This window comes from Corvus cornix, chromosome 2, assembly GCF_000738735.6.
Source record: "Corvus cornix cornix isolate S_Up_H32 chromosome 2, ASM73873v5, whole genome shotgun sequence".
NCBI lineage: Eukaryota > Metazoa > Chordata > Aves > Passeriformes > Corvidae > Corvus > Corvus cornix.
This window is the reverse complement of record NC_046333.1, coordinates 26,587,978-26,606,503: the sequence shown is the minus strand read 5'-3', so window position 1 is coordinate 26,606,503 and position 18,526 is coordinate 26,587,978.

Below are 18,526 nucleotides of genomic sequence, written 5' to 3'. Positions count from 1 at the left end.
CTATCAGGTAATGAAAGTAATTTGTTGGTTTTTTGTTATCTTCTTGACAAACTTGGCCATGACATCTTTCACACTGCCTTTTACAGAGTAACCTTCCAGAGCACATAAGCAACTCTGTCCTTTGTCCCACTGAAGCCGACCTTGTTAGATTCATCTCTACTGTGCTCTCTTAGGGGAAAATTGCTCAGTGTCCCATTAAAGCAGTGTTGTAACTATGCTGGTTGTAGCTTTCCATCTTCTTCCAACTTCGATTTACTCATCTGGCTTTCTTACTGGTTTGAAAGTATGTTGTACCTGGTGTGCAGAAAAAAAGGGGGTTTTAAAAAATTATTTGTTAATTATATTCTGGACAGTTCATCCTGGGGAACTGCTTCTGGGTACTTCTTTAAGCAGGGACACAAATTTGGGATGCACCAACTGTACAAAGGGAGTTTGGGATAGTACACATAAAGAGCTGTATGATGTTGAGGACTACAAATGGGGTAAAATTTCTGAATGCAGAAGATAACATCATGCATTTGGGGGCTCTAAGCTGGGAGATCATCAGCTGGAAACAACCAAGAAACATACAGGGCTCGCTCTGTCACAAGCTGACTGTAAGCTGTGGAGATATGAAAGAGGTAAATGCAGTCCTAGGATGTCTCAGGCAGGATGATTCCAGATAAGGAAGTATTATGAACCTCATAGACAGATCATTAACGGGACCTCAGTTAAGATACCACATATGGTTTTGACTAACTGTGTTCAAGAAAGATGATCTGAAACTGAAGTTTGCATAGACAAAGCTACGGGGATGATCAGGGAAATGGAGAATTTGTTTTACAAACAGGAGCTAGGAGAGGCTTGTTGTTTAACTCGGCAAGGCAAAACCTGAGAGAGCATGCAAATTTTTTCTCTTTAAATACATCATGGCAGAAAATAACTCTTAATCTGAAGGGCAATGCTGGCAAAGGAACAGAAGGGTATACACTGGCCAACAGTACATTTTGGTTGGGGTTAAGAAAGGCGTTCCTAACTATTAAAGTGGCTGAGCTCAAAACTCTGACTGTTCCACGGGAACAGTCTGAGCACAAAACACAGTAGAACACGAAGGTCAGTAAGTTTATAAAGGGGATTATCTGTAAGAAGGCTGCTCCTGAGAACTAGGGATTAGTCTGCCTGAGCCAGGTGATCATTCTAGACCTATGGCCCTTAGGACATATAAAATTATATATTTTTTATTAATAAATACATTTCTTTATCTGTAGAAAAGGCATTTGCACTTGATTCGTTGTTTCAAGTAAACTTGCCATTTGCAGAGAGAAGGATGTGTTTGTAACTCTGGTTACCTTCTAGAAGTAAACAAAGTTTCCATCCTTGCAGTGGTGTGAGGTTTGGAGCAGTTGCTTTTTAAATCCCATGAGCTCAGCTAAGCTAACTGAACTTGACTGAAACTCTGCTTTTCTGAAATTGAGCCATAGGTGTTGAAACGTTTCTACTGAAACAGTCTGTGTCAGCTAATTCAGTCAGTTAAACTGGTTTGGTTAAATAAAGCAGTTTTATGTCACTGACATACATTTTCAGCCCTTTGAATATCATCCACCATCTGATAGGAGCTAAATAAAAACACTCAAAAAATTACGTTGGACAACAAGTTCTATTTAAAAACAAAATCAAATCAAAGCAAAACCGAAAAAACCCACAAAATGAAGCCTCTAATGATTTATAGACTGGTCCAACATGACTTGCTGCTATTATCTATATAAGGCTCTAATGCTTTTTAAAATAAAGGATTAATAGTGTTAACTTCTCTGTTGGACAAATCTTTTGCAAGTGAAAGGAGATTGGGATGCAAGACAATTTCCAGTTGCTTCTATGAGAGGACCTAGTGAAAGGAGAAAACCACAGTAAGAGTCATAAAAATGTTATCCTCCCATGTGCTCTGAACGGATGAATTTGGCATTTGATGGGAGGCCAGTGTGCTGCAAGTGTTGACTGCTGTTCTTTAAAGTCTTATAAAGAAACAAAACTAACAAAAGGCACTACAGACAATATTGCAGCAACGAGTGTTTCTTGGATGTCAAACACTCTCCAGCCCACAGCACTTTGATCTTGGGAACAAACCATAAAGAACAAATAGAGTAATTTTTCTTACATGCTAAGATTTAACAGTGAGGTTGATGAACTTCTGGAAAACTAGCATAATGGGCATGCCTTTTCCATTTGTTAAATTGTTTTGACAAGGGCATATTTCATTTAAAGAGGCTGTTTTCTATTCCTTCCCTTTTTGGTCTCTGAAAAAATAAAAGAGGAACCAATATAGAACTTCACAGTACAGATCAGCTCACCTTCCACATGAGCCAAGTGGAAAAAATACCACTTAAATGCTCTTTTATTGAAGGGGGAATAGGAAGGCGGAGGAAATAAAAGTGCGTGTAGACAGTATAGCTGGGTATTTGTGAGTTTTGGCTCATTTAGCCTTTTCATTGAAAGCCTCTGTTTCCATTAAACTTGCCAAAGAAAATGTATGAAATATATTAATACACACTGTACACATTTGGGATGGGAGCAGTGACTTAGAGGCTATCAAAGCCCCTCTAGTGCTCTCTCTGTGACTAGATAGGAGTATTGGCAGGCTCTACCGCGTTTGGTCACTATTTCTGCAAAAGGGATGCTGCTTTTAAATTTTTGTATCTCACTGTCCTTTCACCTTTCCTTAGGAACTGAAATCACCAAAATGGAGGAGGTTCCCTCCTGTGTTGCCAGTCCCACTGCCTCAGCAGGGTGTCACACTCTCCCAAACCCTGCTTTTCCAGGACCCCCTTTTCTCAATTTGCAGACTTAGCCTTTCTGTCTGTTTGGTAGGCATATAACATTTAGGTATGTTAAAGCTCAGGCTCCATTCACGGATTCTTTTGAGATTAATTTTGTCAGTATATCTCTGTCTTCCTGGACACTAAATAGATTTTTTTCAGGTATAGCTTAACAAACCAGAGTAAGACACTCTTGAAGTCTTGACTTTTTGGAGTCATGAGTTCAAATCCTGAATTCAACCCAAGCCTTTCATCATGAGGAGATGCTGATTTATATGATTTCTGGTGGAAAACCTTAATATGTCCAGGGCTCAGCTGCTCTGTCTGAATGGATGCTAATAATCTCTGGGCATAAGAGACAGGATTTGTTCTACCAGTCCCATTCTTTCCCACTGTTTGCAGCAAAATGCCTGCATTTCAGCTGTGAGAGACTCTATTTTAAATCCTACATATTGACTGAAAGACTTCATTTTTCTTCTTGTTGCACAGACAAATTAACCAGTTTCTGCTCTTCATGGTTTTCCTTTTCAAAGAAGGCAGCGATGGTCAAAACCATTGCTAAGGCACAACTGTATCCTTAGCCCTTTTCAGGACAGAAATGACCCCTTTACTGGAAGACACTCTGGTGAATCCCTGCATTCAATTTCAATTCCTTATTCAGCTATGCCCTACAACATGCTAAAAATGAAACTCAGGATGCCTAGTCGATGTTTCTCAGATTCTGTCCTGACCATTTGCAGAAGGAGTAGTGTTTATACTATCCAACTTCAGGCATCTGACATGGGCTATGGAGCTGCTTTGTCTCCTGGATCTGTTTGTGCTGCTGGATGGGATTACCATCTGCAGCTGGGTATCAGAGAGATGTGTGAGCTTGTCTCACTCAGATCTGGGAGCAGAACTGTTATCTGGAGAAAAATGAGCCATTCTGCAAAATTTTGTGCTTACGCAGTGCAAGCTAGCAAGGACCATTCTTCCCAGTTTGGCACATCATTTCACATTTCTAATAAAGCTTAAGTGTATGTGGTTACATGTTTGCAATTGAATGTTTTGTTGCAAATGTTTCAATCCTTCTGCCTGGTTTTGCCTAGGGGTAATTTTAACTGAGGTAGGAAAAAAGATAGTTCTGCCAGAGGCAAATGTTCTCAGATGACTGTTTTTTCTGTCTTCTGAAACTGCTTTCTGTCTCATGGCAGTTAAGAGATGATCTCAGAGGAGTGTGGCATCTGCACATAAACCTCTTACCTTCAATTTCTCATGCAAACGGTACACAGAAGTAACTGGTTAGAAAACAATTTCTACAAGTACACACAATTAATTTCCTTCTATGCTTTGACTTGTTGTAGCCTATGGGGAAGTAAAGAGAAATTATGCACAACATGATGATTTTCCTGCTTTTTTAAAAAAAATTATTCTTTTCTCCATGTGATTGACTGAAATATTTTTTGGAAATCACTTAATGTAGGAGTTTTCCAAAGTTACTACAGCTGTTAAAATTCTGCCACATTGGGCCAAATGACCTAAATTCAAATAGAAAGTCAATTTTGCCTAAAGATTTATCCTGTGGCTTCTTTCCAGTAGGAAGCCTTTTTATGGCTTCTTTAAGATTTTCCAGTCTGGTTCTTAGGGAAAGCTTGGTAAATCTTGTGAAACTTTACTTTAGTCATGTTCATATGAGATGGGTATAAGCTTAACTGTGCCTTTAGGTACAGAAGGAGTATTCACAGGTGAATGGCAAGATGGCTTCCAAAAGCTTCCCAGGAAACACCCACAATTTGACACGATACCTTATCCTAGCTCTGGATGCACTGGAGCACCACCTCTGCCTGGAAAGTTTTGTGCTGATGCCTTTAGCTTCACTTTGCATGAAGAACATCTCAGTAAACCTAGAGAACAACTCTCCAGCAGGTACAGATCTGTACAGCTACACTTATGTGTGCCTGCCTTGATAATCGGCTTTAGTTATTTGCTGATGGTAGAACTGACAACTTCCATAAACTTTGTAACAAAAGCTTTTTCACTCTCAAGTATGTCAAAATGAGACCAACTGCATACCCCCAAGAGCTGATCACTTCAGTGGACAAACCCTGGGGCCCTTCCTATTTCCTCAGCTCACAACTGTTTAGACAGCAATTGAGGTACATCACTGGGGCAGCACAAGGGGTGCAGTGCTGCTGAGTCGCTGCCCTCTGTGAGACAGCAGGGCAGACATCTCTGCATCTCTTGTTGTCTGGCTGACCCTGCTGTGGCCACCATCCACGCCCAGCATTAGAGCCAGTCACTGATCTACATGGCAGCATCTCACAGTGTACACCCTGCAATAACAGACTTGCTGCCTTTTGCATGGGGATTTCTGGATGGGGTTCTCAGTGGGAATCCATTGACCCTTTGCCTGATTGGGGCCAAGCTGATGTTGGTGCCCATTTTGTCTGTATCTCCTCAGGTGATGACTCTCCCTACCTGTCTGCCACTGTCATCAGGCTCTTTCCTAAACATTTCCTGTGAGAGACAGGTCAGCAGTGTGCAAGGTGCTTGGAGCTCAGTGCAGAAGGCTCACTTACAGATTTGCTGACTCATTTCCCAGCAAAAGGCTTCTATTCTCCGTGGAGGACCTGGGGGCTGTGGACTTTGCAGAAGGCTTTAATTAGGAAAATTGCTGCTTGCATGTCTTTCTTCTTCAAAACAGAAGAATTTCTTTTAAATGCAATTTTAACTTTTGATGTTGTCAACTTGCAGTTCTTGTTTTGGGGACAGTCTTTCTAGTGTGGTGATGTTAGTGGGTTGTCTTTTCTATTTTTTCAATTGCCAAAATATTTTGAATGCTAATGTAGGCAGGCAGTTTTTGGTCTATCTGTATCTGTTTAAACTGTGTGTGCATTGCTGGAGACCAGTATTTCATCCAATGAGCAAAGTTAATTATTTGCTCAACTAACAGTGGTAAATAGTTCAGTACCATGTTGAACTGTGGAAAGTCTTCATCCTTCCAGAGAGAGCAAATCTCAATCTTCCTTTGATGTGTAAGCTCGAGATCACACCTAGTTGGGGTAGGCATCAAGCAAATGACATATGATGATTTTCCTGCTTTTTTTCAAGAGACTTTAGTACCTCTTAGACTTCATAATCGCTGGAACTCAAATGCCTCTGAAGTACAGAAGTGTACACTTTTTTTCCTGCATACGAATGACATTTGGCAATACTTTCATTTGTCCTTGTGAGTGCATGAAAAGAGGGTATTTCAGCCTGATGTTTACAACTGAGATTCAAATTTTTGAAAGAATTCATCCATTTAGTAACCTCAACCTGGACTGGAAACATTAAACTAGATTAAAACCTCAGATTTGTGCAGTATTTCTTGAGGATTTTGGACATGTAGTTTGCTAGACCAGGATGTGTGGATACAAAAATGCTGCTAGCAAGGATTGTCTTGCTATTTTCTAAGTCCATGAGAGACTTTTCTCTCTCACAAAAGATAGTAGCAGATTTCTGTAAACAATGAAACACCTGCAACCTTGAGAAGACTTGTTTATAGTATAGTAGAAAAATATTTTAACAATGGATGTTTTAGGATTTTAGCCAATCACCCCAAGGGGTGGCTGATCCTTTGTCCAATTAGACTATGAAGAAAAAAGTCTATAAAAGAGTTTGTAAAATAATTAAATAAATCAATCTTGCTGCACAATTCCTGCCTGCTGGATCTTCTCTCCTCCTCCTCCCTATGGCTGCGGGACACGCTGATATACCCTAGGGCATTTTTTAATATTTGGTGACTGTTGGGGTCCCTTCCCCTGCCATGTAGTCCTGGGAGAGGGGCCCTGGGGGAGAGGCACGGTGTTTCCCTGCCCCTGGTCAGCCTCGTTCCCCGTTGGTTGTTTTGTGTTCCCCTGCGGGGACAAGGACCCTCGGGTCCCGTGATTGAGCAGTTCCTTGGCAGAGCTCCAGCCATGCGGCTGGAGAAATAAACATCTCTCTGAAACATCTATCAAGAATCAGCCTATATATATTTCTTTTCCTTGTTTGATACACGTGTTACAGTAGCCGCACTGTAACAGTGACCCCGACGTGATCTGCACTCTCTGACGTGTCCTGCTGCTGCGAGCCAAGCCGAATTCCTCTAGAGGTACGCTGTTCCCCTTCCCCCCCCGGGACCAGAAGGACCGATGGGACTGAGAAATGGCGAATGGCGGCTCACAAACCGATGCTGTGGTAATGGTCTGGAAAGGTGTGTTCAGCATATTGCAAACCTCCATTCCTGAAAACTCACTTCAGGACTTATTAGATTGGGCTACTTTGCAAGGGATTCCCATGGACAGAGACACTGCCCTGGACTTTAGATTGTGGCAGGAACTTGGCTGGGCTGCCCGGCACGAGCTCCCGTTTGGGAACCCGGCAGCGTTAGAATTATTCCGAACTTGGCGTTCATTATTTATGCTGCTGACAGACCTTGACTGTCAGCAGAGCTGGCTAGCCTATTTCGGTGATGAGTGATGGAGGAATGTCCAAACACATTTTGCAGGTAGCCACCGTACCCCAGTATCTGTGGAAACGCAAGCATACCCACGACCCCAAACGATAAGCTCATGCGGGCCTTCCCAATGGTTAGTAAGTAAATTCCGTACCCAGACTTTTGCCCAGGGCAGTTGTGTCTCGCCTGCAGACTGCAATGAGAGAAAATGATTCAGAATAACAGGATCATTTGAATTTTGTGGTACTGTAAGGTGATTGATTGTATACAAAGCTTTTGCTAGTCGGCTCTGTGGGGTTTCTCCATGCAAGGATGGACCATAATTTCAGTGAGGAGCTGTACCTTGTAACTTTAAGCCTGTCAGTTGGTAGTCATATTACTTTTTCCAGGGTGTTAGGATCATTACAATTCTTACTTAACTGCCTATCCCCAGTTTGTCAGGAAAGTGTAACACTTTTTACCCTTGTGCTACTTTCTGCCTCAAGATTGGAAGCGTTAGATGTGCAGTGTGCCTCATGCAAGCTCTGTTTTCAAAAGAACAAACTAAAATAAAGATGGGCTAAATAACTTTTCATTAATCTGGTTCAAGAATCATGTAAGAAACTGAAGAACAAGTCTTACTTTGTGACTGAAGTTGTGTTTTTTCCACAGAATTACTTTGTTTTTAAAAACCATGTAGGTATTATTTTGCAGGGCATGTGGGTTGTGGCTTTTCTTCTAGACAGACTGTGATTATCTACTGATAGCATCAGCTGCAATTAGCGTTGCAGGCACACAACCTCCATGCCTTCTCCAAGGGAAAACCTGTTCCAGCATTAAGTCTGCAGAGACATGGGCTCAGGTCTCCATTGGTTAAACAAGGATCAAGCCTGCCATATACCTTCTACAGCTCCTGTAAAATGTGGATTATACTTGTCTTTTGCATCTTGTCTGTTTTATCTCTGACTGCAAGTACCTTAGGACAGGTGTGATTTTCTGCACTATCCATGAACAATGCCACTGCAGGGTTCCAAGTTGCTGCTGTAACACTGTGGGTTCAATAGTGGCAATAATTACCTGGAAAAACCATGCTAAAAAAAAAAAGCGAAATTGCTGTGAACTCCTCACTCGCATGCTGAATTTTGGCACACTTCAATGCATCTGAAGCTCCAAAAAGAGAGGTGCCTCCTCTGCCTCTGATATACTGTCTTGAGTAAGAAGAGCAACTTTCTCCTGAAAGCGTTTGATGCTTTCTTTGCTCCACCTCGTTTTACATCAGACTTGCTTTGTGTCCATTCTCTTGATTTTGTAAAGGCATGTGCGCTGAGTCCTGTTGTAGATGATTGTTTCTAATCACCACTATGAGTGTGAGCATCCTCAGCCCTTGGAGGTGTGGTCACACTTGCCCCTGGAGCACTGTGCTGCGTGCCGGAGTCGTGAGGGAGCTGTCTGGGAGAAGAACAATGAGGTGCCCCGACAAAGTGTCTCAGGCAGCTTGAACATAACTTACTGTGTCAAGAAGAGAGAGCCAGAAAAAAGCATGAGGTGTTCTAATAAAAGCACCAGTGCAGTGAAGATACATTTTTCTGAGAAAGAATCTTAAGAAAGTTCTTTTTTTTGTCTTTTTTTCCCCCTCTGTCTGCATTATCAAATCTCTACCCCCTGCGTCTGTCTCTCTGTTACTTTCAGTATTCATTGCAGCTTCTGTCTCCTCCTTTGTTCTTGTTAGCAGGATGGGTCTTTCTAGGCGAAGGAAAGGGGACCTTTTGCTGGCCTACATATCAAGTAAACCTTGTGAATAGTGGAGAATCCAGATCTCTTAGTTCTGAACCTCTCTTTCCTTTGTCTTGGGTTGTACTTCGAAATAGAGATAGGGTGCTGTTGTCATTTGATAGATGCACACAAATCCAGGAAGTGATCCAAATCCTGTGTGATTTCTTTTATCCCCAAAAGGACTTCCTGCAGAGGAAATAATTGGGATGGCTTTTGTTGGTTTGGGGTTAAGGAGAAGGCTGCTATCAGATTTTATTTCTACTGAAAGATGCAACTCCTTTAATATTTCACATCCTGAGTTGATTTGTGAAGAAAGCTTGACTGATCAGACTTTTCCAGTAGATGAAGAAGCTGCTCACCTGTGGCTACAGGTTGGCCTGGAGCAGTTGCATCAAGCTTCCCATGGCAGTAGAGGAACCTGTATGACCTATCTTAGGCTTCTTTCTGCAGAGACATCTCTTGATGTCACTGCAGTGATCTGAAGTGCTGTATTATCTTGCCACCCTTTTGCAGGGGAAACTTCCTGACTTCCTTCATAGCTACTGTTTTCTATGCCATTGTAGCATTCTTAAACTTGAAAATCATTTCGGGCAGGTGTTAGAGGGCATCAGGAGTGGCAATCAGAAACCTCCTGAGGGACTTTCCCACCTGAGATACTCTCTGAATCTCTGATGGTTTGTTTATTACTGGCAGCAAATTCCTTTGGTGCTTAATGTGTAGTGAGTGTGCACAGAACTGAGAAAGTGCTGTTTTGGAAAGTTAAAATACTGCTTATGAAGGTCTAGGAACAGCAGAATCCAAACTATTAATTGTAGCTTAAATCTGTATTTCTATAGCCAGAGAATTAAAGTAGGTGGTCATAATTTTATGAAAGTGAGAGACCTGTGTGACTATGTCCCTGGGAAAACCTCTGTGGGTTTTTTGGTATTTAGAGGGAAGGTGCAAGTCATCCTTCCCACCTGCCTGTGCTGTAAGACAGAGGCTTGGCTCAGCCTTCTGCTTGAAGCAATGCCAGGAAATGTATTTGAAGAACCAGTTTTGACTCTGGTCAAAGAGGGAGGAAGTGTGCAATATAAAGATTTTGGACAGGTATTTAAAATCAAACAAATTAAATTTAGTACTATCTTAAAAAAAATCTCTTTATCATACAAACTTAATAGCAGGACTTGAATTCTATGAAATGCTAAGGTGGATCATTTCCAGAAGATTCATCTGTATTTGAATTATAAATGCCCTCAAAGCTCAAGAACCATCAAATTCAGGATTTGAAGCTGTGTGAGGAGGTGTCTCAGTCCTTGGATCGGGTTAGTTCCTCTCCTTGTAGCTGTTTTCATTGAAGCAGTTGGGTAAAAGCTGAGGGAAGATAGACTCAAACTTTCCTGTTGAGTTATATCTGAAACCTCTGAATTAGAGTTCAGACTATCATGAAATGCTTTCAGTTTCTCTCTGAAATATTATTAATCCCTGTCTTATCACCAAGGGCCACAGAACAAATGTATCCACAGAATTTAATGCTGTTTGTTGACATCATCACACAGAAAACAAATGCAGAAGGCTTCCACAAACCGAAGGAAAGTTTTCCTCTGGCAGAGAGAGTGTAGCATGAGGCCAAAAATGAATTCCTACAAGGCAGGACTGAATGCTGTAGCCATGTGATAGATGGAGGAGACCAGTATAAATCACAGGATAAAATAACCGCTGTAAAGAATGCTCCTTGTCCTACAAATGTTGTGCAGTTATGCTCCCTCCTAGGATTTATAAACTATTTCAGTCATTTTTTTGCAGAACCTTTCAACAGTCCTGAATTCTCTGAATCAACTGCTCAGGAGAGAATTGAAAATGGCAGTGCACTGGTGCTATAAAGGAAACCAGAAGACTTAGACTGCATTCATCTCTGATTTAACCCAGTGCAATACAACACTGAAATTAGTAAGGTTAGACTGATGTTACCATGAGCAGAAGTTGCCCTTTGCTGTTTAAAATGTGTGGCTCCAGCTCACGGTGGTGTAACTTACACCCCAGGCTGGAGCATGTGAAGTTGTGCACTGAGCACAGGTGTAGTGCTTTGTGGGTGTGCCATGCTGGTCGCAAGAGGCAGGAGGGTGCCACGGGAATAATCTGTGTCAACACATTCCTTTGAAGAGATCTGATTTTGCTGCAATCCCTAGGGCAGCTAAGGAGGCTTCCTGACTGAGAGTGGCCTGTGCTTGCTCATGGGAGGATTGGGAAGGATGTGAGAACATGCTCACATTAGGCTTCACTTGAACTGGCACACAGAAGAGTAAAGGTCTAATAACTTGCAACCAGTTTGGACTCTTAGAAAAACCAGCATGAACACAGAGTTTTATGATTTTCATGTGCATTTTGGTTTTAAGTAATGTATATTAGGAGTTCACTGTTAATAAACTACCTGGGTTACCAGCTTTGCCCTAGGTACTTACACAGCCTGTGCAGGCCTGTAATGCTCGTGCCATTGATGCTCAAGTGCCTTGCGGAATTTCACTGTATGAGCCTAAACTAGCACTATTGCTTGCCATTGGAATGCATTTGCACTGGCATTTTACACCTTATTGATTCCTTTTCGGTAATTTCTTCTACCTGATTTAAATGCTTTGAATTGGGTCCTGCTTATAGTCTTTCTTTTTTTTTATAAAGGCAAATTCTGCCAGTGATTTTGTGTCACTGCGTTGTCATCCTGGTTCTGTGGTGGTGAAGCACAAACTCTTCTGGTGGTAGCTGAGCTCCTGGAAATGCTGGCAAAAGTGGTAAGAACAAGGCTGCACCATGGTTAGAGCTGAAGGAAGAAAATCAGCTTGTGAAATCATGAAACTTGTGAAAAGATTTGGTAGGCAAGCTGGGACTCTAATTTAGCATTTTACTCTTATTCTCCATCATCAGTGAAATCAAGAGTGAGTTGTCCTTGGGCCCACTTTCTAACGATAATGGAAAATGGCATTCATCCTGATGGTTTGTGCAGGGAAAAATAAAACAATTGTTTCACCAACAACCAAAAATTATTGAGGATAGATTCAAGCCAGTTCTTTTTCTATTCAAATAAACTAGTATACTGTTAGCACATACTGCCATGGATAAAGGATTGACATGAGTATTTGGAAAAAGTGTGTTTCTAGAACTTATAAGCCGTTAAATAGTAAATATTTTAGTAAGCAAAGGTATGGCTTGTATAAGAAAACCTCTGCATAATCCAAACCAAACAAACCTCACTGTTTATCCCAATAACTTGTCAAGTACACAGTACTTTTGAGCTTTTCTCACCCTGTAGGCTTCCTGCTTTTGAAGTTCACCATCTGTGTTCCTAGTACTGAGAACTCTCCTAGGGGTCAGTAGTGGCCTGAGATTTTGCCTGCATTCAAGAAAGTCTAGCTGAAGTGAGCAAGTTACAAAGTTAAACCTCATCAAGTTAAGGCAAGCCCACGTGTGGCTCCTACTGAGCAGTGCTGCTGCTGTCCTGGGTATTTGAAATATCCATGAGCCCTAGCCAGCCTTTCTGGATTAAATATTTCTTTCTGAAAAACGGATCAGCAACATTTTTCTGGTTTTCCCTCTTCAAGCCTAAAAATTTCTTTGAAAATTGAACCAGTGGAAACTGCTGACCACTGGGAGGAACACTTAATGGGTACATTCCCAACAAGGATGGGATGGATTACAGCACTTCTCCTGTAAAAAGCAAAAAAACTCTCAAAATAAAACAATTACTTTCAGATTTAAAATACATTTCTCAGACTTTCTTTCAGTGATTTCCTCACACAAAGACTTATGCAATAGTCACCTCTTTAATTTAAATGTAAGCTTTTTTTTAATCTAAGATGAAAGATTGTTTCCAATTTGTAAATACTAGTAGAAAACTTATAGAATTTTTATTGCTGGATTTATATTTTAATTAAAAAGGGCTTTGAAGAGTGAAAATAAAGAGGGTTTTGGCAGAAAATTTTCATTATTTTTAAATTTCTGGCTTTTTTTATGGAAAAAAGCCAAGCATGAAAATTTGTTCCCCTGATGATTTCTTTTTCTTAGTAGTATTTTTTTGGGTTAAAAAGTGACTTTTAATTTTTTTAATCTGCAAATACTCATGTAAAACGAGGTAAATTTTCCTATTTTCATCTGTGAACAAAAAAATAGCATGAATACCCTAAGCCAACACCCTGCTGCCACCTTTCCCTCCCCCCCACCAAACTCCCATCTCCCCTGGACCCCCAAAATACAATAGACCCATTAATGCTTACATGGGAAATTTTGATTTTTAGTTTTTTAAATAAATATGAAATTTTCCCCTTTTAAAAGATGGTATTTCTCCCTCTGCTTCACTTAAGACATTTTCAGATATTAGAAATATGAATCATACAAATGTTTAGCAAAGAAACTAAATTTGTTACCTTAGCTGTTAACACATCAGTTCCAAAATCTCTGATGGAGGAAACGGTCTCATGTAATAAGAATTATGCTTAACCTGTACTAATGTCGAAGAGGAAGGGACGTCCTTGCTAAGGGGTGCTTACAGTTTCCTCTGGGAACTGATAGAACCTATCAGCTGGCCAGTTTGAATATGGACAATTCTCTAAGCCACTTAAAGTTGTGATCACCTCTGTGATCCACATTTAAGAATAGGCAAACTCCCCCTCCAAGCTCTCTCTCGTTTCCGGCGCTGGCACAGGTGGCTGCAGGGCCCGAGCAGGGCCCAGTGGGCCCGGCCCAGGCCCTGCTTGGGCCAGGCCGGGCCGGGCCACGGCCATCCTGAAGCCATGGACCTGTTCCAGCCATGGAACCCCCCCCACTGCCTTGCCGTGGGCAGCCGGAGCGGCTCGGCTCTTCCCCCTCTCCACTGCGATAAGAAAAATTCAACATTCCAGCTGCAAAGCTGCAAGGCCGAGGTGAGATTAACCCTTTTTATTGCTGTGAAGAGCTGAAAACCTGAGGGAAGAGAGAGAGGAGATGCTTAAAGCTGAAATTCTGTTGTGAAGCTATGATATATCAGAGTATCCTGTTGTAATTTCATGAAGATATGGGGGGTGGAGTGTTCAACTCATGAGCAGAAGCACCTGCGTGGAGATAGGCAGATGCTGACGCAGCTGTAATTTCATGAGAAGTTTGGACAGGGAGAGATGAACCAGATGAGGACTTTTGCTCCAAACGGGAAAGGAGAAAACCTCAGTCCCTAGAGATGCTCCCAGAGATAGTCCTAGAGATGAAGATGATGAAGACCCTTTGCTCCCAGGGAAGGAGAAGGGCCTCTGTTCTTGTTTCTGAACGGCTCAACCTTAAAATTGTACCCCAAAAAACTTCAAGAGTGGACCCTCGAAAGCAGTTGCGGGAAAAGCTGCAAGTCGGGGGAAAGGACTCACACGCAGGCAGAGAGACTCCTCTTCCTAAATGGACTGAACGATATTTGGAAGTGGGCGGCTGTCTCGTTGTGATAATGTTTTCATAGCATGAGCAAGAAGAGACTTCTCTTTCTAAATGGACTGAACAAGGTTATTATGGAAGTGGTAAACAGACTGAACATCTTAAGGGTTGTCTTTGAACATTGTCAGTGGGAGAAGGGAGGAAGGTGGGGGGAAGAGGAGAGTTCTGAAGGTGGTATAATTTTTTTTTCTTCTTTTAGGTCTGTTAATAAACTTCTTTATATTCTTTCAAGTTTGGTGCCTGTTTTGCATTTCTCCTAATTCTTATCTCACAGCAGATAAACAGTAATGAGTATTTTGGACCAAACCACTACAAAGTCCTTTCTAGAGGAAACTTGTGGTTGGTAGCCCTTTTTTTTGTCCTCCAGATGTTCTTAAATGCTTCAGTGTTTTGTCATGGTGAAAAATCAAGATAAATTTTTATTGGTATATGTCTGTTGGATTTACATTTGTGTCTGTGCCCTGTGAGCACTGTGGAATTTTAATTTACTTCTATCCACCCAGCTGGGTGCCTGACTTATAGCCATAGCTCAGAGAAGGGATTGAAAGAAGTTAAGAGCAGAGAGCATACATATAATACCTGTATCAGTAAATGACTATCCAGGGGTTCAGGTCTCAGCTTTCCAGCCATGCCTGGCTGTGTGAGAGCTTATCAATAGATGCAGTGAGAAATTCTCCTCTAAAATAGCCAATTAATGGATTTTTGGCATGAGACTATCTAATGAAGAATTTGTTAGAGAAATATAGGATGTGACTGGCCCGCAAAAGAACTAAACTGGTATCTTTTTCATTAAGAAGGAACTCTAAAAATTGAAAATCTACCTGAGATTTAATTTTTGTATGCCATGGGTCTCCAGTTTTAGTTAGGACAATAAAACATTCCCGTCTGTGACAAGAAAAGCAGGAACATGGACACCAGTGATTGAGAAAGTTATTAACATTACAATGGCCGTGGTATTAGATAAGCAATTGAGAAGTGCTTTAAATATTTGTCAACGACCTAAAGAAATTAATAAAGGTAGTGGAAAATATGCTTAATATGTTTTCCTCAGTGCCTGAAGGTACCTTCCTGTTGCATGCCAGTGTTGCTGGTTTCATCAAGAGTAACAGCAAAACCTCTCCCACTACATCTTGTTAAAGATTTCATTTTTCAGCAGGTAGAGGCAGAACAGAAGCGCCTGCATCACAAAGTGAGCGAGGGCTAGAGCTTGTGAAGGACCTGCATGGGCCATTCTGTTGTATAGGGCATGTGTGGGAGTCTGTGGATTAAGTGAGTCTTCAAAGAGTTCAGATTTGAGTTTAAATTTATCTTCTGTCACAGAAGCTGAGTATTTCAAATATTTTTCTTCCTATGCAGGAACAAATTTGCTCAAAGGGGAATGTTGTGACTTGCTCCATGATATTTTTGGCCTGTTCTAGTTCAGTAGGTATTTTAGTATTGTATTTTAAAATAAGACTTATTAAATATTAAATTAACTTTTTTTTTCAATTATTTTCTTGAAAGAAAAAAAACCCCAGTTGCTTTTTAGGGAAATACTTACATTTTCTTTGATATGACTCAATTGGCTCTAGTTATTAGGGGGAAGTCAAACCAGATGCAGCTGGAGTCCTCATCTGCTTCCACTAAGGCTGACATGGACTTAATGTTGGAGTATAGCTTTGATGACAATTTGAATGGGAACTTGGAGACTGTATTTCAGGGTCTGAGGGCTTCAGTAGTGATCAAGCCTTAAACTAGGTGGTTTTGTAATTTGAGATTTGAATTGTTCTCCAGAGCTGCATGAAACCAATAAAGTGTTATAGATAAAATGAATTTAGCTGACAGATATGCAACATGTGCAATATATTTTTATTATTTCTTTACAAAGGTAAAGCCAAATGCTGAAATCTTTATTCATTTGTGTCTCCTTGCTTATGCAGACTAAAATCCCATTGGCTCTAGCCTGTCTCATAAAGGCTTCAGGATGTGATCCACTTTGTTTCAGCCTTGCAGGCCCACATCACTCAGGCTCCCATCACAACAGTGTCACAGAGGCATGGACACTGCACGAGCAACATGGCATTCTTGCAAAGACATTCGCCCTATTTTGTCAGTTCTCACTCCAACATTGTTAAAAGTTCCTGTTTTAACAGTTTCAGTCACTGATTAATACTGCAGCTATTATCTATATGAAGGCTTAAAAACATATTTTGTGGTTGTACTGTAATTTGTGTTTCCCTCACTGCCTTGCTGGGTCACATTGGCTGTGTCACACCATCTGGTTCTGATCCTGTTTCCTTTCTCATCCATGCTGATATAGGCAGGAACTACTCTGAATTTCACACGCTTTTCTAGGTGATGGTTTGGATAATAAGAAGGTGAAATCACTTGTGGATGTATTTTGATCAGTGTTTCAGTCAGTTCAGTCTGTGTTTCACAGCAAGTGCTAAGTGTGTCTCATATCAGTCACATATCAGTGGAAGCAATGTTTGACACCCAGGTACCATTTATTCATTGACACTCTCTTGTATCTTGCCATTTTTGAGAAAAATGTTTGCAATGATGTTCCCAGCAGAGTAAAATGAAAAACTAGGTACCTTGGAAGATTCAATGTTTTAAAATATTTAATATAACTTAGCATTTATATTTTTTGTAGCTTGGTATGTTGTGAGGATAGAGCTCTAGCTGCCTATGTAGCAAAACTTGAGTTCCCACAGTTTGATGCTGTTGTTGAACCTTTAACCCTTTCAAATTGTTTTTGAAAACCTTTTTTTCATCTCTTGTGGTTCTGTAAGACCATCGGATGTAATGGAATTCTTGCTTGTTTTTACTGGTATAAGGCAAGAGTAATATTTGAAATAGGTTTGGTGATTTATTTATTTTTTTTAGTAAGGCCAAATTACAATTTGACCACTTTCATTACAGATGATCAAACAGAACTGCAAACACAATTTTCAGATTAACATCCATTATAGCATAAAGTATTCAGTGGCAGCCTTTGCCAAGCGCTGTCCAAAACCTAATTATTCATCATTAAACTGCAGCCTGAAGACACAAAACCAGACCAGAGATCTGCTGTATAACATTGGTGCACAAGCACATAATAAAACAGAGGGTTGGATCCACAGGGGACTTGGGTCTCTGTTTCTGCTTCCTGCTCTTCACGCTACACACCCAGCAGTTAAAAAATATACTGTGTTCACAGGGAAGGGCCTTGAACCACTGCTGGATAGCTGCTTCCCCTCCAGGTGACTGCTCTGGCTGCCAGGCTGCAGTCATGCTCCCTGCCTCACTCTTCGTAGCCCCACCACTCGGGATATCGTGTAAGGGGTAACAGCTGTGGTAGGACAGATGGAAAATGTTCCCACAGGCCCTCCTTAATGGGGTTGAGATGCCCTTAGAGGCGGCAAAGTTGACACCAGTCCTCTCACAGGCTATGGGACGTTACAAATTCACTACTCTCAGATATCACTGCTGCAGCCAGGCACTGCAGGAATTCCTTGGTGGAAACTTGAGAGCCTGAAGGTTGGATGTGGGATGAGCCACTTGGAGAAGGCATCTCTTTTCTGCTTTTGTAGTGCCCCTCTGGTTACAAACCGCAGAAGTGGATAGCGTGAAGGGCCAGCACAGACAAATAGTGGAGAGGGGAGAAAGGAGGAGCACAGAGGCAGCAAGCACCCTGCCTGGGCTTATGCAGCAGTATGAGGCAGAAGCAAGAAGTCTGTGCAGGCTTCCCCACCCTGCTGTGACTTCCCAAATCCTGGAAGATACTGCTCCTCTTATGACCTGGTGTCATGCGATAATTGTGCTTGGCATTTGAGATTCCAGAGTACAGAAGAGAGGCACAACACACCAAGGGTTGTTTCTGTTTGCATGTTAGAGAATACTCTGAGTGGTGGAGGGAGCACGTGCCAGCCCAGGACCTTTACATTTGGACACCTGTCCATGACAAAAAGAGTTCATAACTTACTCTCAGCCTTCTAAATGGGGCTGAGCATCTTCAAACTCAACATGACAAGGTAGAGCTTGAAAAATGTAGAACTCTGAAAATCAGATCCTCATCAGTTCCAGCTTTCCACACAGCATTAAAAGTAATTGTGCACAAACTCATGCTTCTGCTACT